Genomic DNA, 26,998 nt, shown 5'->3' with positions numbered 1-26,998 from the left:
GAAAGGCAGCTTTGTAGGAATAAGTGGCCATTTACCATTGCAATTGATTTAGACATAAAAAGAGACACTTCAAAAAACTAACGTAAAAGATTTGCTACCCAACAAAACAAATTTGCGGGACAACTCCAAGTAAACAGGCCCTGTACTTGCTTTCAAAGAATAACTATATTCTGGTTAGGAATGACACACAATTACACTGGTATTTCTTTTAACAAACAACTGTTACAACAATTGCAATGAAGCAACTTTTTTATGTTTACAATATTTGTCTTTTACTTATCTCCTACTAGCATAAGCAGAATCAAGTTTTCTACAGACATTATGTGAACATCCACAAGTATTGAAGTCTGTTTAGATGTGGCATTTCTGACAAAGTAGTGGTGGCTTAAACCAAAAAACCCCCCAAACAAACATTTTTACAACACAACTCCAACTTAATTGCTCCTGTTTTCATCCATTTTTTGAGCATTTACTTCCCAGGGAAGGTGGGGAAGGGAAATAAATATATTTCTCTATATTTCTTTAGCTTTCTAAAAATCTGAAATTGTAAAATATCTGCCATTTAAAATAAACTACTACTACTAGTGTACAATTTGCAAGTTGTTAGGGATCAGTTAAAAACCAGTAGTATTAAGTTCCAGCTGATGCCCATAAGCCCAGAGGCGACTGAAAAATAAGACCCTTACTTAAGAATATGAATCATACATAATACCCTTTTAGAAGAAAAGAAAAAACCCTCACAAATCAGAAAGACATCTCTTTAACGACAGTTCATTATGCAGGGTTGTTTATTGGAAATGATTAGATAAAGAATTATATGACCATGGACAGAGAGAACTTAAAAATCAGTAGTATAGTAGCCATATACAAACATTTAGTGTCTCCTGAAAGAACTGCTGCTCTCAGGAGAAACCATGAATATACTAGGGGTACACTGATCAAGATTTTCGTGGCTGATACCAATGGCTGATTATTGACTAGCCATATTGGCCAGTACCGATCAGATTGCCAATATGCAGCCAGGCAGCTTAGAGAGCAGTGTCCATTTGGTAAGTCTGTGGACGTGGAGGAGGGAAGGGGCATGAGGGGATAGATCAAGGCCCCCCCACAGTGAGGCAGGGAGTGGGGCAGGGGCCACCCAGCTGGGAAAGGGCAGGCCATGGGATGGAGCCATAGGCAGCTCCCCATGCTGCACGCACCCAGGGGAGATATGGGGGGTGGTATGTGCCCCCCATATTTGTTTTACAGGTTGAGGGTAGGCTGCCTGCTGCAGCCTCTTCCCAGCAGAGAAGGGGCTGGGTTGCAGCTGCGCTGGGAGGTGGGTGGGGGTTATGAGGTGGGCTATAGCCACCCCAAAATTTCCCATAGCTACCTTGTAGCCCCACCTCCCAGCACCACGACCGTCTGCCCTACCAACACCTGCCCCAGCCGTAGCCACAGCTCAGACTCTCCATTGGGAAGAGCCTGGCACAGTCCCAAGCCTGCAGTGGGCAGCCCACCCTCACCCCATGCACAAATCCAGGGGTCACATGCCCCCCATGCTTCCCCCAGGGTATGCACAGCAGAGGGAGCTGCTCCCCCTCCCCATCCCCCTTATGTGAGCCACCCACAGCTCCATCCCTTGCTCCACCCTGACCTGGCTGGGCAGCACCTGCCCCTGCTCCAGCCCCACTCCCTCCTTCCCTCACCATGGGGTCCTCAATCCCTTACTGTGGGGGCCTCAGTGCACCTCTAGAATATACAGAGGTGTCCAATACTTTTCCCCCCAGAGCTAAAATAGCTGCCTCAGGAGGAATATAACCTGGGAACAACCAGGGTTAAATCATTCCCAAGACAGTTTCTCCTGGAAGAGCAAATGTCCTTGTCCTTCTGAGAGAAGTCACAGCACAGTCAAGTAGCATGCCAGGGTACTTTCCTCCCCGCAGCCTCTCCTCCCCACCCAAGACTCTGTTGCCCAGGCTTAACTCTACTACTCCACCTGAGCAGAAGTAGAACATGGCCCCGTCACAATCCCACACTGTGCTGCAGGGAAACAGAGGCTGACTCCAAGCAGTCTCAGTCAGCTAAGCAGGGCTTCCCTGTGCACTGATACCACCTGCCGCCAGGCAGACAGATTGGGCCTACAAAGCATGCTGAGATGTGTACATAGAGGGACGCTACCTGTGCAGCCTCAGCACTGCAAGCAATTTGGTCTTCAGGGGCTCAACAGTTGAATGTCTGTTCAGCTGTTTCCAGGTAAGTTTCTCTCTCAGGAAAACCAAACAGGAGAATTCTCCTTAGTGATTTGAACATGTGTACATAGCCAGTGAAAGGGGTAGGCACATTACACCACTTCCTATGACTTGGAGATAAACAGCCCTCTCATTCAGTATTGCCTTCATGAACCCTGCTGTACCTGCAAGTTTCAAAACAACATGCTTTGACACTCTTCAGGTCTGGTTTGTACTATCTATCTAAATTTTCACCATCTATATACATCTCTCTCTATACACACGTGCACACTTCCCCCCCCCCCCCTCACCCCACCCCCAATAGCTACTCAGACAGTTTTGTTACCAAAAAGCTGTCAAGCCTCCTTTTTGAGCATATAGTATTTAAAAGTCTAATCCAGGGGCAGGCAAAATCCAGCCCGCCAGGCCATTTCATGTGCCCTACAGGGCCCCTAAAAAAATTTAGAAAAATAATATTTATCTGCCCCTGGCTGCCTATCAAAGATGACAGAAGTCAGGGGCAATAGAATCCAGAGGGAGCCAGTGGAAGAAATAAACAGCCTCAGCAGCAATTCCAGCCTGGTCCCACCCCCACTCCAGACCCCCCCCACCCTGAGCCCCAGCTGAAAGCTATCATTCCAGTCATCAGGGCTGGCCAGGCTAGCGCCTGTGGTCCTAGCACTGCATCTGGGAACTATGTGGTACCGGCAGACAGGGTGGGAGTGGGGAAATGACTGCAGCAGGCGGGGGGAAGGGACAATAAGAAGGTACACAGAGCACAGCAATAGGTGGGTGAGAGCATGGGGCCCGCACTGGTGCATTAGGGCCAGAGCTGTGGGGCCCAGAGCAGGGTGGGCAGGAGCATGGGGCCTGGGCTACGAGGGGCTCCATGGAATTGGGCTGTGCTGCTCAAGGAGGGAAAGGAGGGAGCCAATCCAGCTCCATAGACCCCTTGGCAGCCCAGGCCCCACGCTCCTGCCACCGTGTTCTGGGCCCCAGCAGTGCTGGTCCCAGTGCACTGGTGCAGGCCTTGCACTCCCGCCCAGCTCTCATTATGCTCCATGCACCCGCTCACTGCTCCTTCCCACTGCCTGCTCCATTTCCCCACTCCCCCCCATGCCTGCTGCAGTCTAGCATCACAATTCCAGCTGCAGTGCTGGGACATGGTGCTGGAGTGGCCGGGGCGGGACAGGGAAGCAGCAGGAGAGGGGCATCAGTGGCAGAAGGGGGCAAGTGGCAGTGAGCAGGAGCACAGGGCCTGTGCCACTGCCCTGGGGCCAGGAGTGGCAGAAGCATGGAACCTGAGCTTGCAGGAGCACTGGCGGGGGCTCTGCCTGCCACGGGGCAGGGGCGCACAGGCTGTGGGCAAACCCTTCCCCACCATGTAAGCCACAACCCTCCCCAGCCACCATCCCCAACACACTCATAGTCCCCCACAAAACCCATACCCACCCATGCTACACACACCCATCCACCCCCCCCACACAAATCCCACAACACACATCCCCCACATACCCACAAAACTGTATCCATCCTCCCACAATATACAAGAATAAGACTCAATTTTAGGCTATTATACTATCACCCTTATTTATACGACACAAACATGTAAAATCAGGACAAAAATATTTTTTTGAAATTAAATTAAGGAATGTTGTAGTACATGTTTGATTTTTAGAATACAATTTGGTATTTTTCTGGTTCAGAGATGGCAAAAATCCCTTTCTGAAAAGAGTAATCCCAGGGGGCAAGCGGAAGGACTTCCGGTGGCACAAGGTCAGGAGTTGGGGCCAGAAGTCATGCCCCCTAAGATGGCAACCAGGGAGTGGAGCACCTGTCAAGGGGCAGGTGGCCCTCAATGGGTTGCCAAAACTCAGTAAGTGGCCCTTCGCCTGGAATAATTGCCCACCCCGGTCTAGTCAAACAAGCTCTGTGTACACCTACATTATGTTTTATAAACACATTAGCTTGTTACTGATGTTTATCTTGTGTTCAGCTCTTTCCCTTATGCAGGCCCCAATTAAAATGCTTAAATGGAGGCAAAACGTCCATTATGCAATATAAGAGAGTTCATGATTAAATCTAATAAAGGGTGAATGTTTTCTTAACAAGATGAAGTCTACCCTTTCCCTCTGGCAGCACCACAAAGCATAGGATTTCAGTCTAAAATAATCCTACTTCTTTTTCAGACAGGTAAGTACTTTGTGAGCTCAATAAATACTGTTTTACTTATTCACTAAAAGGAGGGGCATCCAAGTCTCAAGAAAAATACTCTTTTTTCTACTTTATTTTTTCATTATCCACTGCTTTCTACTACACTGATCCTCTGTCTGACAGAAGGACAAGATAAAGTGTCACCCCCCTGAAGAAACCACTATAAGGCACCTAGGGTATTAATAGATGTAGTTCTAATTTGGATTGTGGCCATGCCAAATAAACATTCGGCGCCATCCTAACTAGAGCACCTCAAAACATGTTCGAGCGGATGCTAATGCGCTGCTTTATAGCTTGGGGCTGATGAATAGAGATCCAGCATCTCAGCCACAATTCCCCGGAGGCTTTGAAAAACAGCAGAGTAGAAACAGCATAGCCTTGTGGGTAACTGACCCCATGGCTTCTGCTCTGTGCTTTGGGCAACTGCAAGGCTAGTCAGGTTCATGTACGCTGAATTCTAGACAGGAGGAATGAGAAGATAGAAACAGAGAATGAGTCACTCAAACGGCAATGTTATACTTCCTTTACCTGTTAATATTTTCATGCCAGGATCAAAAATTTCAGCTCCCCATCCCCACATCATAGGGTTTATAATCACTACTCAACTGCTAGAGAATGGCCACCAACTGCACTCACTCCCTGGGCTAAATCTAAGTTGGTTTTGCTTTGCCATTGTACTACCTAAAGTAAAAGGCTGTCTGCTTTTCTGAAACGTCCTGTGTGAGGATTATTCATGTTTTCCACAAGATGCTCTCCTACAAAGTGGCAAAATATTCTCTTCCCTATTATATATTTACTTTTGATAAGCAAATAAACAACTTCAGAATCTAGGCAGATAAAAATAAGTACAGAAGGACTACGCAACAACTTGCTCTAACAAAACACATTGTTAAGAGAACATTACAATATTTACTATATTATAAAAACCAAGCGAGACCAGTGGTCAGCCACATACTGAAAAATACTGTGTTTACTTGAATAGAAGACAACCCTGACTATAAAGACGACCCCACCCCCCAATAATTAGATTCTATATATGGAATACATATACATTTGTTATAATTTTCCAGGTATAGAATTTAATTATTGGAGGTTTGTTTTGAATTTATCCCCCTCCCACTGCTACAGGAAGGAAAATAAGTCTGGAGGGCCAAGTGGACCCCTTTGCACTCTGCTTCCCCTTCCAACATTTTCCCCTGGTATCCCTTTTTCCCTGCCCTCTCCCGCTCCTTACTGTCAGATCCCAAGCACATGAAGGAGGGGCAAATTTGAAAACCATAACCTTGATATTAAACATGGCTCTAGCAATTTGCATATAGTACCCATGAACTTACTTCATCCACAATTGAAACGTTACTTTTTGAAACTGCTGCAAATTTTAGCACAGATACTCCATAAACACACTTTTGAGCATCACTTTTGCCCAATGTGAGCTATGTTTTATAGACATGCTCAGTGCTGGCTACATTTAAAATCAACCTCATAATTGGTTTCCACTGCTAAGCACATGTTGCTTTTGGCAATAGTTTAAATGATAGACAATGTATTTAGTGGGATTTCCTAGTATGTAATTATAAAATGAGGGCCATTTTTCCTCTGACAATTAGGGGGAGGGAGAAAAGGGGAAAACTAATTTTGTATTTGAGTAAACATGGTAGCAAGCAAAGACATGTAACATTTAGGGTGGTGCTAAAAAGTGGTGTGCACAAGTTCTGGTCTTGTTTTTAGTCACAAAAGTTTACCTAACCTACAGGGCTGAATTAGCAAGTGTTCCTAAAGGCAAACAGTGTGCACCTGCTCCACAACAGTAAGGTAGATTTACTCTGGAATGGAAAGAACATGGACTGCCTAGAAGTACTCTGGAATGGAAAGAACATGGACTGCCTTTAGGAAAGGGGATACAGAATTTCATGTTGAAAAAAAATCTGTGTCAGGCTACCAGAAACCAACTGATCCCTTTCCTTAAGGGGTAGACCAAACCAGAAACATCTCTGTCTCAAATGACCTGACGTTTTTTTTATATGGAGAGGAAAAAAAACAATTTCCCCAACAGCTTGAACAAGCGTGCAAAAGGTTAACTTCTTTAATCTGTAGTGTTGAGCCATGTTAATTAGCATCTAAAAACACTCAATTACAAAATCTTTCTATTCCCCTCCCTATCTTGTGACAGATTATAAACAATTATAAGGGATCGAAACCAATGAGCTTAACTCAATAGTGACCAGCCCTTAATGAAGGCACTGCTTATATTAATATCTACAAATATAGAAATGGTTTCTTCAACGTTCATAGCTTTGTTTACTGACAAGGCAAAATATTAAGTTAAACGTTCTAGCTAGTAGTAAGAGTTTAAAAACTAAGTACATTTTTTTTCTGTCAATGCTACTTATGCAAAATTCAGGAGTTAAAATAAAGGGTATGATAAAGACTGGGAGGGAGGGGGAAAGGGGGAGGGTTAACAAACAAACAAACAAGCAAACAAACAAACAAACAAACAAACATTAATCCTACTTCCTCATACAAGCTTCATTGTAATGCCTTCCCCCATCAACATTTTTACATGTCTAACAACTTGTTAGTGACAAATAAATATGCTGCTCTCAAACTATATTAGTTGAATAGCATTGTTGTAATAAATTTTATTAAAGTTGGGATTATGTATTGTAATTCTGTGTTTCAATGAGAAAGCCACATTAGAAGAATTTAAAATTCCTACCAACATTAAGCTCTTAAAAAACAAAAAAACTAACGTTGCAGGGATCATACCAAACCACCAATTTTGTTTCATAATATATCTACTTTTAGGAAGGTAGCATGCTTAAGAAATGGAAGTGTACAGCTATATATCCTTCTATTTTAGAGAAAAAAAGATATCCTGTAATTTTTAACATTTGCTTAAGAATACCCACGAACATTTTTAACATTTGCTTAAGAGCAAATGTTAAAGACTACAGGTTATTTTCTTCTCTAAAACAGAAGTCTATTTAGCTATAAACTCCCATTTTTTTAAGCATACTACCTTACTAAAAGAAGATATACTATGAAACAAAATTGGTGGTTTGGTATGATCCCTGAAAAGAGTGCAATTTTTTATTTATTTATTTTTTTAAACCACACACCCACCCCTTTTCTTTTTCCTCCCTCCCTGACAAGGAAGAAGTAGGCTTCATATATTTTTGAGGGAAAACAAAAACCAAAACACCCTAACAAAGAAAAGATCTATATTGGGTTAGCGCTTTATGATCCAACAGGGTTAAATTTGCCCAACTTTGGAAGGGGAAACAAGGAGAGCAAATTAGTGGTACAGAGTTAAAACAGTTATAAACAGCAGCTTGCATGCCCAAATCTTCAAAAATATTTTTGCATTTTGGGGGCATGTCTCTTAAAATAAGTGCCACACACATACACATACAAACATACCACCCCCCACCCCCAAAAGTCTATACATCAGCAGCAGATATGCCAAGACATGCCTAGATATGCCTAGAAAAGACCTGAAATGTAGGTATATAGTTGGGTATTTTTTCACTTGCCTTTGATGCAGTGGGAAAAAAACCATACACATTTCACATTTGACCCTGAAGTGTCCATCTCTGAAGGAGTAAATACCAAAGGGTTGGTCAAAGCCATCATAGCTGCCAAGTAAAGCATACCAAGGAGATTGCAAGGCAGTATGAGCTTCAGTAAGTCTCAGTTTTGTATGTTTAGTTTCCTCAGACATTTCACTGAAGGTCCAATAGGCATTACAATGGGATTGCTGATTTTCCAGCATTCATAACACTACTGTCAACATTAATCACCATAAATCCTATACAATGCATTTTTCATTACTAAGGTTTTAGTGTTCTAAATGGGAGAGAAGGTATAATGATATACAAACAGGACTGATGTAAGCTGCAGAGAGTTCTTGGATAATAAGAGAAGCCAGTACAGGAGAAAGTAGCATTACAGTGCAGACAGACATAACACTTGAACCATTCCAGGAGTTTCACTGATTAGGAAGCGATTCATAGTTGTCCCTGGACAGAAATGTCTACCCGTACACTTCTAAAGGTTCTTCTAAGTAGGACTGCCATGTTTTAGGGACTGCACTGCTGCCAAACCACCACCAAGAAGTGATAGGCTACTCAGACCATCATGCCTTCCAGGGGTCATTGCCTGGATTTTTCCAAGGATTCCCTTAGAGAGGGAAGAAACCAGAATTGACTGGACACTGAGGAAGAGGAAGATGCCACTGCCTGCAAATTGCAATTGCAGTTTTCTGCATCTGCTTCTCAAAAAACTTTGAGTTAAAAAAAAAAAAAAAAAAAAAAGAAAAGAAAAGAAAAAGAAAGGCTTATTGTGTTTAATAAGGAACACTTACATTTTACCAAAATGTGTATGGTGAGCTGGGTACACACAGGTACACAAGGCAAACAGCCTGGACCCCATCACAGGAAATAGACCCCACTTGGCAGGGGTGGTGGCCCCATGCTCATTTAGGGCATGAGTATGGTAGAGAATTGAAGGACTGAAAGGTGCTGAGGGGGGCTGTTTGACACCCTGCTTGTTGCAGAGGGTGAAGTTTTCTTATAGCAGGAAACATCTGCCACTTGCTCAGGTGTGTATTTGGTGTGAGGGAGGGTGAAGATGGAGCCACTGCACAATGGGTACTTAATAGAATTAACAGACGTTCTATTCTATCTCAAAATGTGAAGTGTATTAGCCCATTAGGTGTTCTTCACCCCTCCGTGTCACAATCTTGTAGTCAGGCCTGGGACCTATAAGCATGGAAATGAAAATAGCTAGTGCAGGCAAAAAACAAATTTAAAAGAATTTTTTTAAAAATTGGAGTTGTGGGGTGGGGAGGGTGCACCCAGCCCCTTGGAAAGCAGAAGAAGGGGGCCACATAGCAAGCCCCCCACCCCACCTGGTACTTGGCTACCTATTCCAAATGATTCTGTGACCCCCACCCAGGGTCCCTAGCAGTGAAGTGAAACCAAAAACAGATGCTTTCTGCTTTCCTACCCCTGCAGACTACGGTCTCTGTAGGTAATAGATTTTTGGGCACTAGAGCTTGGTCTGCATCCCAGATCAACCCCATTGCCCTGCATGGGTTTGGCAGGGATGGGGGACAGGAGGGGAGCGCGGAGTGATGTAGCTTGGAGGACTGACCAGGCACTAGGCATGGAACACTCTATGTCTGCAAGTAAGACATGCATTGAACCACTTCATACTAGATTTTCCCAGCGTGCTTTTGAAACAATCCAGCAAATTTAAGAAACACTCTTTAAGTGGTGTGCTCATCTAAACTCGTGGGGCACTTTTACACATGCTCTGGGGGCGGGGGCGGCGCTTTAATTAGAGTGGCTCCAAGAGTCTCTCCAATTAAAGTGCTGCTGCATCTTGTGCATCGGCATCCCTTAAAAATGGCAGCAGGGGTGCTTGAGACGCGCAGGAGGCTGCTGGAGTGTGGCAACTGCCACGCTCCAGCAGACCCAATTAATCCAGTCTGCTGCAACGCACTGGAATTCCAGCATGTTGGTGCAGCCTCCACACACTTGTATAGGCACCCTTGGGGTTTAAAGTGTATTTAGGACATTCCAAGCACTACATCTGCCCACACCCTTAGAAACAGTCCCACAAAATTCTAAGCCAGTCATTCCCCTTGAAATTTTATTCCTTCCACTATATTTTCTTCTTGTTCAAGGGAGCAGCAAAAAAATCTTTAAACATGTTCCTGCCTACTGATTTTCATCACCAAGTGCTGTGTTTTTAACTTGTTCAAAACCATTCAATGAATTAAGAACATTGTGTTAAAGTCTGAGTTACTAATGAAGCTTTTCCAACATGATAATTGATTATAAGAAAATATGCTAATAAGATGGCATTACTTCAACTGTAAAAGCTGAAATATTATTATTAGCCTAACAAGTGTTCTTACAGCCAGGATGAACTTTTGAATCTTAGAAAAGTAGGGCTGGAAGGGACCTCTAGAGGTCTAGTCCAACCCCCTGCCTGAGGCTGGGAGCAGAAGGCTGCAGAGAAAGGTAGAGTTTTCTTTTCATACTAGTTCAAAGACTTGTTCAATTCTGTTCTGCAGAATTCCACTAACTCTGAGTTTGAAGCCAATGGCTCTGCAAGATACTCTTATGCAGTACCAAGTACAGGTCTTTGAATTTGTTCTTCAGGTGTCACCACTAGTAAAATGAGATACTTATTTTTTATAATGGCATAAGGATATATATATATATATTTTTGTGTGTGTGTGATGTGCACCAAAATTCTTGGAGGAGAAGAAATAGATTAGCGCAAAGCATGTTACTTTGCTGCTAATGTACGGAACAGACAAACATAATCCCCACCCCTACTTCTACCTCTGAAATTAATACCAAAAACACCACTCTAGCCAACTGTCAATATGAAATGATTCTGCAGCAAGCAGACATTTCTCTCGGCAAAATTCAATTGTCTTATTCTTACAAAGCAACTATCTACTTTGGCAATAGTTCTCCAGTTGCACAAGCCAATGGAAATGCTATTAATATGACTTAATGATTTATTGAATTTTTTAAAAATCCTTTAACTACCATGTTAAATGTGCTATAGTAGCTATTACAGCAGAACACCAAGTACTGTATTATATATTCTTACAGAACCTGCACAGAACTACTTGAGCTGCAAATTCTCAATTTAAAATGGAAAAGCTTTAGGTCACTACTTCAAAAGCTGAGACTTTGATATACCAAATATCAAACCTGATGAATATAAAGCTATCAAGTACCAGACTTTCCTACCATACAGGTGTTCGCTGGACTATTGGAGAAAAGTCTTTATATAAAGAGCATTTGACACCTGACAAGATTAAGTTTCAGGCTAGCCAATGCTAGGGGCACATTGGAAATACAGTCAAGTCCCAAGGGAGCGGATAGCTCAGAGCCCTTTCTGGCTAATTGGAGACTTAACTATCAGGCTAGAGATGAGCCTTCTGCTGCCCCCTCCACTCAGAAGGTTGCTGGGCTCACACTTGTGACAGGGTCTTGGAGCCAAAAAGATTCCAGAGAATGTATCTGGTGTAAAGCTTAAGGATACGATACCAGGAGGAGAACAGCCTGACATTTGTCTTAAACTGCCTCTCTTCGCTCAGGAAGCTGAAAAGGATGGTTAATCACAAATGCCTAAAGATGTAAATAACATATGAAAATTTTGTTTGCTTTTCCTTGACTAGTAATAACATTGCCAAAAGCTGCTGGTAACATCTATGAACACAATCATCTACATCCAATTAAGGTTATTAACTCCCCTTTAGCTAGTCTTTAGCTTCCAAAATTCTGACAACTGGACTCAAAGATTCAATAGCACTGGCACATCTTCAACTATGCTATCTGCTTTGCTTTTCACTACTCCACTTTTGACCCTATTAAGAACAAAATTAGCTCTGGAAGATCAAGTGTGTGCTAAGAGTTACTTGTGTATACTCATAAATTAAACCTGTTAAAGACAGATTTACTACAAAACACTACTACGTCTGTTGCTTATTCTTTGATTCACAAGACTTCCAAGCTGTTGGTTAGTTCTACAGAAAGAACAAAAATATACTACACTGAGAAACCAGTGAAGCAAGACAGCAGTGTATATACTAGTTCATGAGGTGGTGAATCACGTATCTCTTGTTTAAAATTTCAAAATATTTGCTGCATACACACTAGCTTCACAGTCAACTCGAAAGTGACAAGTTGTAAAAATGTTTTCAGTGATAACTGAATGACTTCCCTCATACCAGCAGCTTATAAAATATATCTAATAGGCCTCAGTGTGATAAATATATTCATTCCTCCTCTCACATCCCAAGCCTCCTATTTAGGACATAACCAGGGTACAATGCAATACCCTAAAAGAAGATTAAAGGATTCCTCTTGTGTCTGACAGCAGTGAATTGCACCTTCCACAATGAAACTGGCTCCTTGCCTTCATTAAGTCTGGGGAGAGAATAGAAACAGGATATGTAAGACTGACTCACATTGGGTAGCCCCTCTACTTATAAAGTACAAGCAATCTGAACATATTCCATCTTCAGTCTATGAAGGCCTTAGACTACAGGCCCCACCATAATTTGTGATATGTTCAAACATCAACATATCAAAACCTTCATTAAAAAGTCTTTATTCCTATCAAAAGCTGCTCTACTCACCAAGTCTGAAGGTTTACTATGGACATTTCCTTAAATAAAGATATCCAAGTATTCATAGCTCCTGCTCCCTCCCCGAAAGATAATAGGATATGATGCAGAAATCAGAGTTAGGGAGGCTGTACTATAACCAAAGACTCAGGAGCGTAACTAGAGTGGGGCAAGTGGGGCTCCAGCCCCTATCTATGAAGGGGTGTCAGTATCACCCTCAGGAATCTTTGCCATGACAGGGTTTGCTCTGTGCTGCTCTTGCCCACCCATAGGAGCCAGGCAAGGCAGCACTGCACCCACTAGTGTATGTGGCAGGTAGGGGAGCAAGTAAAGCAAGTAGACCAAAGCTCCCCCCCTGAAAATAGGGAAGCCTTTACTAGAACAAATATAACCCTACACCCAATATCTATGCACCAGAAGATGGGTGTAGGGGGATATTTTTTAGTGTACTTCTTAATGAAGGTCATGCCAACAGCAAGAAACAGAATGCAAGGCAAGGGCCTTTTCATATTATATATATAAAATACAATTCCCATCAAAACTAGAACAAAAAGGGGGAGGTGTGGAAACGTTTGTTTTGTTTTAAAGAAATCCTATTTGAAGAAAACAGGCTCTCCTTTCTGTCCTCAATTCACTGAATTTTTGTATCAGTTATCTGTATTTCATAATTGCTTATTTAGTCATTATTATTCATTTCCCCTCCCCCTCCATTTATACTCCTAATGATGCCATAATTGACTGCTGAGCTGCTCACAAAGCACTCCAGTAATTTTAAAACACTAGGACTTACACTTTATTAGTTTATTAATAGATTTTTAAAGAGACAGTACTTAAAATACTATAGCCAGATGATTTAAAGATATTGTTAAACTAAAAAAGCTGAAATGCTGTATGTACACTAGCATGAAATACCAATCCAAACATTTGATTTGTATTGCCACCCAAGATTAAAGCACTAGAATAGCTAACAAGGCACCATCCCACTGACATTTTCTTCTCGTTAGAGACTACAGTGGACAGAGGCAGTTTTAGGGGGAGGGCAGCCGGGAGGAAGTGGTATGGGTTTAAATTACAAAGAAGTTTAAGTTTTATTAGACAGACACACCCAAATCCACTGACTGGCACTTCAGTGACTCACAATTTGTATATTGAAAACTTCTTACTATTGAAGTGATAGAATTCTCTTGATAAGTTTAAGCTTGTACTATTTATACCTATAGAACAAGAGTGGGAGGGAGGTGCAAACAGGTTATCTTCCAGTGATAACAACAAATCACTACAACCTTCATAATGGAATATATAAAATAGAATCTTAGAGATTGACACAAATCCAGAAGAGTATATATATTTAAACCATCTCTTTCACCAGCCCCCTTAATTCATCATGCATGCCACAGTTGTTTACAAAAACAAAGAAAAAAAGGCTGTTTTTTTCCCCCCCATTTAGAAAAGCGCAATGAGCATCCTTTTAAAACATCCCCCCACCCCTCCCTATCTTTCAGTCATTTCTACAGATAAGGAAAAAAATTTGATAAGTTTGAACCTGAAGGGGGAAAAAAAAAAAGTGGGGGGGTGGAAATCATTGAATTTCTACCCATGTTTAGTTCTTGCAAAGTGGAAACATTCCTAGGTCACCGGCACATTATACAGACTAACTGATCTCTTTCCTCAACAACATTTGGTATGAGAATGACACATTTTCAATTTTTTATTTTTTTCCTAAAAGGAAAACAAAATCTACCCTGGAGCAGCTACTGAGTCTTGCATTAACAGTCCTGCATTTGTAAACTTCATCAAAAACAGATGCCCAAAACTGATTTCAGAAGTGTTTCAGGTATGAATTACCAAAATGGAAAGGCATGTTAAAAAAAAAAAAAATATATATATATATATATTAAGAAAGTATGCTTGCCAAGGGTGACCACAGCTCAGGAAAGAGCTATGTAATGCAGCTCAGTTCCTTGCAGCACCAAGAAAAAGAAAGAGGAACCACTAGCAATGGACCATTTCAAGACTGCAAGGCAAAAAAGGGTTTGTTTTGTTTGGTTGGGTTCCCCCCCCCCCACAATATGAAATCTATGCTGCCAAATGTATTTCTGGGGTAGAAGTAGTCTACCACATGGTAATAAGATGGGTATTATGCAAGAAATCTCTGGAGCAGTATAAATGCTTTCCAAATGCCATGATTTAAGCCTTATGAACCAAAGCTATCAATAAGACACACATTTCATCAAGAGGGACTGTGCATTTGTATGCAACAGTTTGAATAAGCTACACTGTGAAGAAGCCATTTACAAAGCCGTTGTATAGTATTTCTTGTTTTAAACTCCTTTGAGCCAAATGTAACTTCCCCACGGTTTATCAATTTTCAAAAGGAGAATATGAGGGCTGTTCAAAAAAGTATTGAGACTGATGCTGTAGGAAACAAAATATTTTATTTACAGGAATTTCGGCTTAGTCTCCTTCAAAGCATACTCCTTCTGCAAGCCAAACACTTCTCCCAATGTTTCTGCCATCGTTGGAAGCCCCTTTGATAAGCAATTTGTAGAATCTCTAAAAGTTGCTCAGTCGCATTTTGTTTTACTGTTTCCACATCACAAAAATCTTCCTCCTTTCAAGGTTCTCTTTAGTTGAGGGAAGAGAAAAAAAAAAAAAAAAAAGTCACATGGGGCCATATCAGGTGAATATAGAGGCTGCAGCACTAGTGGGCAACATTGTTTGGCTAAAAATTGCTTCACAAGCTGTGCTGAGTGGGCAGGCGCGTTGTCATGGTGAAGCGTCCAAGACACCCATTTTTCTGGTCTTTTTTCTGGTAGTTTCATTCTCAAATCGCCAGTTAGAATTGAATGACATGAACCAACAGAAATTCCAACTTCTTCTGCAATCTCTCCGACAGTCAATCACCTATCATTTCAAACTGAGCTGCAAAACACTGCCACAGTTTCATCGTTTCACGATACTAAAGAGTGTCCAGAACGCTGACTTTCAACCAATGATCGTCCTTCTTTAAACTGATGATACCATTCAAAAACTTGCATGGCTCATAGTGTCATCATCAAATGCTATTTTAAGTAATTCAAATGTTTCACTTGCTGTTTTCCTGATTTTCATGCAAAATTTAATGCACATGTTGTTCTGGACACTGACATAACGAAAGGGGGCACGAGACACAAATGATCTTACTTGAACCACTGGCCACAGAAAACTAGGGAAACACCATGAGCTGCAAACCTGCCCAGAGGAGTCCCAACATGCCCAGACATGTACATCAAAGCCACACCCTCCCCACCCAATACTTTATACCACAAATACATGTTCAGTCTCGATACTTTTTGAACAGACCTTGTATTTTCAGGTTAGACAGAAGTACAGCATAGGAGTCAGGAGACACTGGCCTGACATTATGGACTCTGCCACTTTTGTGCTCCGATTATACACTAGCATGTATGGTTTCACACCAGTGTCCAAGCTTTGATTGCCCCCGTGAAGACCCCACATTGATCTGTCTGAAGCACATTTATAGCTGTCAGCTACATTACACAGGTACACAGAGCTGGTCCAACCATTAGGCAAACTAGGTGGTCACCTAAGGCGCCAAAATTTGGAAGGTGCTAAAATTATATGCAGAACAAAACAGGAACATAATTCTAAATAACAGCCCTGGCTGGCTACAGCTCCACCTTGCACTGACCCTGCCCCCAACCCTGCTAGTGCCCCTCATTCCTGACCTGCAGCCCCTGCCCCCAAGCCAGTGGTGCCCCTCATTCCTGCCCAGTGAACCCACCCCACAGGGCCAGGGCTCTAGGGGCCGGTCTCCAGGCTGCTCTCCCCATAAAAGTTCATTCTAGACTTCTTATTTTCCTCTATATTAGAAGTGGTGGGGGCGCTAAGCTACCTAGTTCGCCTAGAGCACCAATTACCCTTGGCAGAAGCAACCCAAGCAGGGTGCGGGGCCCAGGGCAAATCAGACTATACGGGACACTGCCTCCACTCCGATCCCACAGGCCCCAGTTTCAAAGAATCTGCCATCACCATTAGGGATGGTGGAGGGGGGCAGAATTAGTGAGTGGCTGGACATGGAACCACCGCTCCACCCACCTCTGCACTGCTGCTGCTGCTCTGCCTGGCTCCATGGGGGCCACCCCTAAAGCATGGGGCCTGGGGCAGTCACCCCGATTTGCATCCCCCGCCCCAGGGACAGCCCTGACCCTTGGACAGACCCTGCAGGTACAGCATTTGTGATGAATACAAGGGTCATGGTAAATATTCAACAGCAAGATACTCAACCACTACCTCTTCAGTTATTTGGGAAGTATAGAGTAGGGGCCTCCATTTTATTCAATTTTTTTAAAAACAATATCCCTAAGGAGATGCCTTGTTTTATTTTTCCACAAGAGTGCTTCTAGGAGCTTAGAATTTTGGGCTATTATTTCATGCACATTTCCGTAAACAGCAAACTATCAGCTAAAGAGACGATATGAATCTACAAGACTTGGGTGCTGTCAGCCCTGCTTTACAGTTCAGATATGTGGACTATCTATGCTAGGCATATCAAGAGACTGATACAGCTTCCACATGAGATGCCTGCATTAGATCCTGAAAATAAAGTGGGAAGACAGAATACCAAACACAGGAACTGAAATGCACTTAAAAACCCACTATGAAGAAGAAAAGTTTGCAATGGATCGGTCATATCACAAGAATGGGAGAAGACCGTATCCTCAAGAATATTTTGTATAATGAGATGCAAGACGGCTCTAGAAAGTGGGGTCACCTCCATGGCAGTACTGTATGTGCAAAAGTGATATGAAGTCATCTGATAGCAACACAAAGCTGGAAGGAGCATGCAAAATCCTGTCTCACCTGGAAGGAACATCTGGCACTGGGTTCAGCTCAACATGAAGCTGCTTTGATCCATAAGAATTGCGTCATTACAATGGCACAAGAGTCTGGGGAGACATACAGACAGTCAAAAAGCCTGAAGCTGAATAGATTCAGTCTTTGCAGGTTAGTCTAATCTGCACAGATTAAACTGAAACAGAAATTAACAGATATTTACTTTGGATCGGGGCGATGCGTACAGGATGCACATGCCCCCCCTGCACGTGGAGGTGCACCCCCTGCAAAAAGGTGCTGCCAACACTGTTGGTGGCATCTGTGGGCAGTCCATGACCACCCCTGGCCACTGCTGCTGCCGCTGGTGGCACCTGTGGGTGGTCGCTGACCCCCGGTCAGCACTCGCCACCCTGCCGCCAACAGTGCTGGCAGCATCTGCAAGAGCTCCCTGCTCACTGCTGCCGCGCTGCCACCACAGCTGTGCCCCCCAGCCACCGGGGGCACATGCCATTCATGCCTTGGATTCAGGAAATGCAGCCACATGACTGCAGTGGTTCAGGCCAGAAGCTGGGGGGCACTAGAGCATGGATCTTAGGTTGTGTGTTCACTTCTTCCTGTTGCCCCACCAAGGTCTCTGGAATTTGCAGTTCAGAATTACAGTAGCAGGACTCTGCAGGGTTGATCATCACTTCCTCCTGCTTCCAGGTGCCTCTGGGATTTGTAGTCCACAGTTGCAGCCAGCAGTAAGTTTGAGCAGGGGAAGGGGTGTTTAAGCTCCCTTCCTGGCGGATTTGCCTGGGATGGGGGGAGGGGGGCATTGAGCTGCATCGCCAGCCCAGCTTGTGCCCCCCTTCCCCTTGTCAGCCAGCTCTCACTGCTCCAGCCAGGGAGCAGAGGGGTGAGGCCAGCACTGCTCTCTGCAGCAGACAGCACAACCCAGCCCAGCCCAGGGCTGGAAAGCATGCTGGGATGCTCAGGGACTGTGATTTAACTTGAACCAGGAAGGGGTCTGGGACAGAAGTTTCATAAACCAGTTTGACCCCAATCAGTTAAGCCTACATTCATTCAGGTTTATCTTAAACTAGTTTCAGCCATTCTGAAACTGGTTTATGTGCACTGAGTTTCTGTTCTGTTACAGATTTAAACCAGTTTCTGATCATTTAAACTGGTTTGTGTAACTTCTGTCTTTAGCCAGTTTGCCTTGAAAAAAAGAGGAGGTCCAAGATGCTACAAATGTTAGAGCAAACCCAAGATGTTCTGTGCCCTGCCAGTCCAATCCCCACCTACAGAGCAGACTGGATTAGAAGAACGGTATGTTCTTTAATTTCAGTCTAAAAAAAGGAAAAATTGAAGGAAGCCCAGAGATGCAGAGTTCTGTATTGAAGCATGAATGTTCTAAGGCTAGTATTTATAACTTTAGTTGAAACAAGATGGGCAGTCAGCTTCCTAGTGCCTAGACAAGCCTGAAGACTAAAACCATGTTTTTGTTTTAGGTAGACTATTATCTACATTTATTCTCTACTCTTAATACATTTTCTTACACAACAAGAACAATGACTTGCTCATTAAACTGAAAATAAAGATCAGTATGGAGAGAGCAGGTTTTGTAGGCTTCTTCTACTCTGTAATTTCTTGTATCACTCTTGCAAACTATACTATTCTGGCAGAAGATATTCCTGGTTTAAATCCAGTCTCAGCCAAACTGAACAGTCTATTATGTATAGATATATAAAATACACTTAAGAGTATATGCATTTGCAACAGATATTATAAAAAGAATGTGCAAAGTGGAAAGGGAATGAGGTAAGTGACCTGATGCCATTCATTTTCCCCCCTAGTTCTGCTAATACCCAAAACTAAAGGCAACTAGCAAATAGGAGCAAAACAGAGAAATCAGGAATTGGTGAAGTCAGTCAGGCTTGAGTACTCAAGTGCCTTTCATTTATTTATTAGATATATATCCTGCCCTCCCCAAAGAGGCTCGGGGCAATTTATAATAAAAACAGGATAAAAATTATTTTAAAAGCCCCACAAAAATATTTAAAATAATAAGTGCTCCAGAAAAGCCCCTCCCAACCCTCAAATCATAAAGGTCTTTACAGCTCTTGCAGAAGATCTCCAAGCTCAGGTTCTGACTGACCACAAGGGGGTGGGGATTCCCAAGGCTGCTGAGCAACTGCTGAGAATGAACTCCCACGTATTTTTATTAAACAAACATACTGTCAGCTACAAGAAGTCTCTTGCACCAAGGATCATGATGGAACGTAAGGGAGGAGATCCCTTCAGTATTTTTCCCATCCTCGTATCTATAACCACAGCAGATACCACAGAAAAGAATTACTTTGAGAAAAGGACAGTTGATAAGAACGGGGAACAGGCACAAGAAAAAAAGAAAGTGGATTTCAGCAGGACAGAAAGACGGGGAGCCCCAACTAGGAAAGAAGAAGTGGATCTGTTGTCTTGGCTCTGTGAACAACACAGGAAATACGTACTCTTCCTGAGATAGAGAGCGCGCCAGTGAGCATGTGAGAGCTGGGAAGAAAAAGGTTACTCACAAGTCCTGACTCACTTAATTTTGTTAATACATGCACCTGGCGTGTGGGGAGTGGGGGAAGGGGGCAAGGGGCAGGAAGCTTTAGAGTGCTTCTTGGAGCCAGTCTAAAGCACCCAGAGAGTCACATTTATCATCATCCCCACTCTGAAAAATGGTGATGGGAGGAGGCACTTTAATGAGCTTTAATTAAAATCACCCCTGCTGCCAGTTTTCAGCACAGGGATGCCGATACATTCGACACTGGAGTCTGCTGGAGTGCGGTAATTACCGCACTCCAGCAGACTCGATTAATCGACATGCTGTAATTATAGTATATCGGAGCAGCTTCATTGCATGTGTATAGGCACCCCAGAAGTTCAGTACGTTTCTCAGACTTTATGGAAGCACCAAGTTATAAACTCTAATTAAATGTGTTGTACAATATCACAATACAGTAGCTGGGGTTTTCTGACAATAAGCTTTATCCACAGAACAGAACAATTACCTAATGCTGCCAATTATAGTGATGACAGCCTAGAAATTGTTTTTTTTCCAGTCACTTTCCATGGTGTTCAATGACCTGCAAATGATAACAGCCTCAAAACATAGCAGTATCTGTTGAATGTCCCCTGCAGCACCCTTTGCTTCATTTGAGGCCCTTTTTTGACAGTCATCTTTAAGGATAACTTATGCCAGAGTCAAGCTGCCAAACACTTGCAGGTTCTTTCTTCTCCTCCTCTTGGTATTTTAGCTATTTGATTTTCTCACTTTTAAAAAATTCATTTACTCTGATGTTCAGGGTCAGAGTAAAGTTTCATGAAGGGTGGTAAAAATGTTAAACCTTGGTTACAACACCACCTCCACAATTATTGCTGCCCTCAATGCAGCTATTCCTCCCAGGAGTCAGAGAGATGATTTGATAGGGGAGATATGGACAAAAAGATAAAGAGATGGCTTACAGATTGGTGCTACAAAGAAGGTTTTGGGACATTTTACCACGGTGATCCAATCACAAAAAGTAGACTTGACACATGGACTCTAAGTTCCAGGGTACTAGCTTTTTGTGGTTGAGCTTACATAACTGACAAAAAAAAGCTTTAAAACTAATAAAGTGTGGGGAGCAGGGAGATGCTCTTTAAGTTTGGCTTTAGTACATAGGAAAAAGTTGGGGTGGGGAAGAAATAAGGTAAGTAAGGATATGACAAATGTGTCATATGACAAAGTGTCATGGGTAGTAGAGAAGACAGTAAGGCAATACAATCAGCAAAAGGACTGTGCCTAATTCTGCTAGGGAACTGGATTCAGTCAGTAAGAAATGATTGAGATGCTTGTACTTTAATGCAGTGGTGCTCAATGTTTGGTCTGCAGAGCTATGTTGTCCAGCTTGTGGGGCTCCCCACAAGTCCAGAAATTTGGCAGTAGGGGAGCAGTGACAAGTTTAATTGCTGGTCCTTTGTTGCCAAATTTCCAGACCTGTGGAGGGCCCCAGGGACCAGATGATATGGCTGTGTGCACTAGACTGGGCCAGTGCACAGGGTAAGGCTGACAGCCTGAGCCCACCTGACAACCCACAAACTGACCCCTGCAGTACTCATCTGGCCCACGGGGCCAGGAAGGTAGACACCACTGCTCTAATTAAACAAAGTGGGCAACAAAAGCAGAGGAACTCAAATTATTGGCAAAGGATGGAAAATCAAATATTTATAAAGGATAATAGAAATATGTTGTTCTATTCCTGACAACTATTACAAGGGCATGCACTGTTCAGAAGAGGTAAAGAGATGGTGAGGTAGCACTTTACAATAACAAATGTGTTTAATTAAAAAATAAAACAACATAGCATAGCTAAAACTGCATCTGAATAGGTCAAGACACTGAGGAAAGATAGGTTCCCTGGAGGTATGTCTGAAAGTGTGGTGTAGATTTTCAGAGTCATATTTGGATATAGACACAAAAAAAAAAATCTAACAGTAAGAGAAAGAAAAACCTACTGGGAATAGGTCTCATTCTGAGATTAATTTCCTTTCCATATACTGGAGGAAAAATGCTACTAATAAACGGTAAGGCCCACATATTCCTGGATGTGAAAGTTGGCAGATTTCTTCACCAAGAAGGCGACTCACACTGGAGGCTAATCCAGCCTTGTATGAGCTAGTTCACTTAAAGAGAACGGAAAAAAAAATAGTTGTTCTTCAGTGAGAGGGTAGGACAGAAAAATCAAAGATAATCTTAATATGTATGACCCCAAAATGAAATAAATGTCTTTCATCTTTCAAGGAGGAAGAGAAGCATAAAGTTGAACATGGGGCCAAAAAGGGAAATAGTTAATAGGACTGAGGGTCTGGAAATAACATTTACTACAAGCAGGAAGAAAGCAACAAACAAAACCAACCAACCAACCAACCACACCAATACAATCAAGTCAGGAAACAGATGATCTCCATCCCAGAGTTCCAAAAAAGCTGGAATGTGAAACTGTAGGAATGGCTATAGTATTTTTTTTCCTTTTGGTTTGGTTTTAACAAACCTACTGAATTCAAGATAGCACCATATGACTGGAAAACAACAAAAGACAGCACCTATATTTAAGATAGACGAGGAAGATGTGATATGAACAAATACAGGCCCATAATCTAATTGCAACAATATATAAGGGTGGGTTTTTTGTTTTTTAAAGATTCTTCCTTCAAAAGGTATGTCTACAATGATACTCAGGTTACTTTAAGATAGCTCTCAATCCTATACAGGATGACCATTTATTCTACAAACCCATGAACACAATCCCCAGTGGCAGTCCATTCCAACCTTGGAAATTCTCAGCTGAAAATTTAGCAGGTCAACCCTGATAACCACTTACTTCTCAAACCATCCCTTTTTGTGGTACTGCAGCCTTGACCACAGAAAGGCCACCAATAGAAATCCCACATTTTCCTGTTCTAATCTTCTGATCCTTCTGCATCCCTTTTGTATCTCCTTCTAAGCAGTAATCAGGAGACCAATTCTTAGAAGGATGCATAGTTTTGCATGGCACAAGGTAGCCTGGGATACATATTCGTGCCACACATGAGAAAAAATGGCAACCAAGTGACCTTTGGTATGAACTATAAGGTAAAGGGGGTAGGCCTGATCAGGTTAATTGAAGACAAATCTCAGCCATGAATATCAGCATAGACATATCCTTAAACAGAAGGAGGAAAATGGAAAAAAACCCCCAGATAAAATGCAAACACAGTTTATCAAGGTAAGTCATACCAGTCTAACCAGATAGCTTTCTTTGATAAGTTATTTTCCAGACAAGGGAAATGTGTTAGCTCTAAATCAGGACTTCAGTAAAAGCACCCAATACTAATTTCCCATGTTGCTCTTGTATTTCCTGTCTTTTCAGGTCTACTTGAAGAATGCAAGGCGAATACAGAACTAGCTAAAGGAGAAACAACAACAACAGTAAGTATCAAACAATAGTAACAACAAGGTAAAAAAAGGGAAGGATAGGGTAGAAGAATATTAGAGGGAAGTCATTATAGCCTTGGTCTTGGGATCACTGTCATTTAATATTTTTATTAATGAACTTAGACAAGAAGTAGGAGCGAGTCTAATGAATTTGGGCACATTGGATTAATAGAAACAAGATGATATTTCACTGTAAACAGTTATACATATAGGGATTAACAAGACTTTCTGCTATGAATTATATGATCTTGAAGACAGAAGAAACACCTAGGTATACCAATCATGAGGTAACTGAGCCACTAGTGTGATGCAACCATGGAAAAAAAAAGGCAGAAAGCAATCCTAGGATCCATCAGGAGAGCAAGTTTCAGTAGGGATGCGGAAACATTAATGCTATTGTATAATGCACTCTAATCCAGTTATGGATCATGGAATGGTAAATCCCAAAGTCTCATGCCTCCTCTAATGCCATGCATGCATGGCAAGACATTCAAATTGGGATCAGGGAATCGAGTCTCAATTGCACGCCACTTGTCAGCATAGGGGAGTGTGGGATCATAGTCCCAAATTCCCCCTGCTTCGGCAAGTTGAAAATTGGGTGCCTGACAATCAGCTGATTGTCAGCTGGATTGGGATGGCCCCAGGGCTCCAAATGACCTCTGGTCAAGCCTAGTATGGTCCCCAAAGCTAGCAGATGTTCAGCTGATTGTTGACTGGATCAGGGCTGCACCGAGGCTGCAGTCAGCTCCAGAGTTGTCTCCAGAGCCAGCCGACAATCAATTGATTTGTTGGCCAGTAGGGACCGCACTGGGGCAGAGTGGAGATCCCAGGGGGGTTCTAACCCTGCCACGCATTCAATTTAAGGCACAATGGAAGCCAGCCACAAAATTATTAAGCATACTCTGTGGAATAATTGTGTGGCTTATTTCATTTTATTCCACCGTTAAATTGCCTGAACACATGGCTGGGTTACCATTTAAGATGCGATTAACTAGTTAATCAGATCTTAAAGCACTATGTCTGCCAGCAGCCTACAGAACAACAGAAATGTTAGTACACAAATGCAAGGAACACAGACAAAATGAAGACACTAGAACTACTGGTGCAGGATGCAAAACCAACACCCAGAAGATCTCAGATAGAACACCACATGGCTGATCAGCCATCTTCAAATAATAAAGATGGATTCAAACTGGAACAGGTCCAGAAAATAGCCGTTAGGATAAGGGGGAAATGGAGAGCCTATCTTATTTTGACAGGCTAAACAAAAATTGGTTCTTGTATCCTAGCAAAAAAAGAATACAAAAGGGGGATAAAATAGAACTATATATTCACCCAACTTATAACTGTAATATTGAAATCACCCAAAATGTTTTTTTTTTTAAATTTTGGTTGTTTTAAAGAATTTAGAATGTAGGTGCATAGAAGCTTAAGCTCTTTATATTCCAAAAATCATGGCGCAAGATGGTTTTAAGTTTTATTACAGACATAAATGTGGGATCCTTCTAACTGCCTGTATAAGCAAGAACACATCAATATAACATGTAGAGAAGACATTTCAAAAGATTAATTCAAATCAGACGTACCAACTGCTTCTCTTTCATCACCTGTGTAATGTGTTGGCTTTAAACTGTGAATTAGCTGCATTAAAGTCCTTTGCTCTACTTCCTGTTCACATATGTGGTCATAATCACACTATGATCTCACTTCTCCTCAAAATCACATGGATGCTTTGTTCCACTCCTTAAAGGGACAATGCACTATACTCCTGTCTATCACTAGTAAAGTATCTTCTCTGCACTTCCCTATAGCTCCATGTCTTTTGGAGACAGGGTTTATAGTATTACATATGATTCTGGATTCAGCAATCAGATACTTTCTACACCTCAGCTTGTAAGCCTTTACAGTTTACATTTATAAATTTGAGGTCTTGTCCTAAAACAATTTTCCTCACTACTATATTAGTTGTTTTTCCCTCATCTCCATCTATTGACCATAATTACTCAAATACAAGATAAGGTCTATGTCCCCCCACCCCCTCCAAAAGTCACCATGGGGAAAAGCGCCCCTCATTTTATAATTGCATACAAGGAAATCTTACTAATACACTGTCTATCAAACTGTTGCCAAAAGCAGCATGTGCTTAGCAAAAGAAACCAACTATGAGGTTGATTAAATACAGCCAACACCAAGCATGACTATAAAACTCACAGCCCACATTGTACCAACATGCTGATGGGAACTATGTCCATATCCCTTAAAAAAAGAGGGTGGGTGTTCTCTCTACAGGGAACTGGCACCGCACCTGGAGATACTGCAATACCAGCCCTAATATCCTCTGTTTGGTGCCAAAAATGCTATATTTGAGATACTGATAGGAAACTAACACAAAATAGATTAGTATAACCCATCTGTGTAAGACATGTGTAATGCTCATTAAGTATAGTCCCCCTCACAGCTGACTTTTTCAAGTAATGGTGAAATACAATATTGCATACATTTTGACTTCCTCTTCACTCCAACAGCTGAGCTGTGCCTTTCTGTCCCTTTTCCAATTATTCCCATTTCCTAACCAGCCTTAAATGCCTGGCAAACATCATGAAATAGGGTCCCAAACAGAATTCCTCTGATGCCCCTCTCTCAGCCTGGGACATACAATTAGTGTGGCCCTGCTCTTCAAGAGGTGAAGCTGGACCAGGTTGCTCTGCGCCTCATTTGCATATACATTTTTGGAGCATCCCAGGACTTGTGGCAAGAACACCTAGTTCCAGTCATGGGGGTGGTATCTGGAGTGTAGACACACACATATACACAGAGCTGAGCTGTGAGGTCACCACAGCTTGAAGTGCTGCCGACTCATGGGGCCTGGCCCAATGAACTATGCAGTAAGTCATAAGCCTGTGGACTGATATCTTCCGTAGTTTGTACTACATATAAGCAGGTGCCAAAGTTCTGCTCAAAAATGTTTATGGAGTTCTTATGTTAGAACTTGCAGAAGTTTCAAAAAAGATAACATGCATCAATTCTGGATGAACAAAATGTATTGGTACTATATGCAAATTGCTACAGCCATGTTTATTTTCAAGGTTATTGTTTTTTAAATTTACCCCTGGCTTCTATGAGCTCAGGTAAAGCAGGTCTGACAGTAAAGAGAGGGGGAAGGGGATCTCAGGGAAAAAAGTTGGGGCAAAGCAGAGAGTGACCTACCAGATGCATTTTCCCTGCTGTAGCAGTGGGAAGAAGACAAATTCTAGGCTGATCTCCAGTAACTAGATTCTAAACCTGAAAAATTATAATAAAATAAAATAAAATAAATAAAGTTTTCCATATATAGAATCTAATGGGGGGAGGGATAATCCTATAATCAGGGTTGTCTTCTATTCAAGTAAGTATGGACTATTAATAATAGGTTGTGGAATTCATTGTTTTATACCCATTAGTACATTTTAGAGCAAGCCAAGTATCACATTTGGCAGAGGTCCAAGTGGAAACCAGTGATTTCTCTCTTCTTTACCAACCTTTTTTTTTTTTTTTTTTTTTTTTTTAAATTCCCTGTCCCATGGTTTGGCTCTACCATTTGTAGTACTTCACAAGCCT

General features: G+C 42.2%; 1 protein-coding gene across 12 annotated transcripts in view; it reads right to left on the bottom strand.

Annotated features, from left to right (window-relative positions):
- The window catches only part of OSBPL3 (oxysterol binding protein like 3), a 160,992-nt gene that overhangs the window by 122,183 nt on the left and 11,811 nt on the right, over positions 1 to 26,998 (bottom strand). For 5 of the 12 annotated variants that reach the window (XM_059728901.1, XM_059728907.1, XM_059728905.1 and 2 more), the window contains exon 2: positions 26,609 to 26,683. The exons of 6 other annotated variants lie outside the window; for them this stretch is intronic. The gene's annotated coding sequence lies outside the window, so the exon portion shown is untranslated. Of the gene's footprint in view, positions 1 to 12,293; positions 12,382 to 26,608; positions 26,684 to 26,998 lie in introns of those variants that run through there. One more of the 12 variants, XM_019498027.2, reaches the window with a different exon arrangement.

This window comes from Alligator mississippiensis, chromosome 5 (assembly GCF_030867095.1).
Source record: "Alligator mississippiensis isolate rAllMis1 chromosome 5, rAllMis1, whole genome shotgun sequence".
Lineage (NCBI taxonomy): Eukaryota > Metazoa > Chordata > Crocodylia > Alligatoridae > Alligator > Alligator mississippiensis.
Note: the sequence above shows the minus strand (reverse complement) of the source record. Positions and strands in the feature narration are given on the sequence as shown.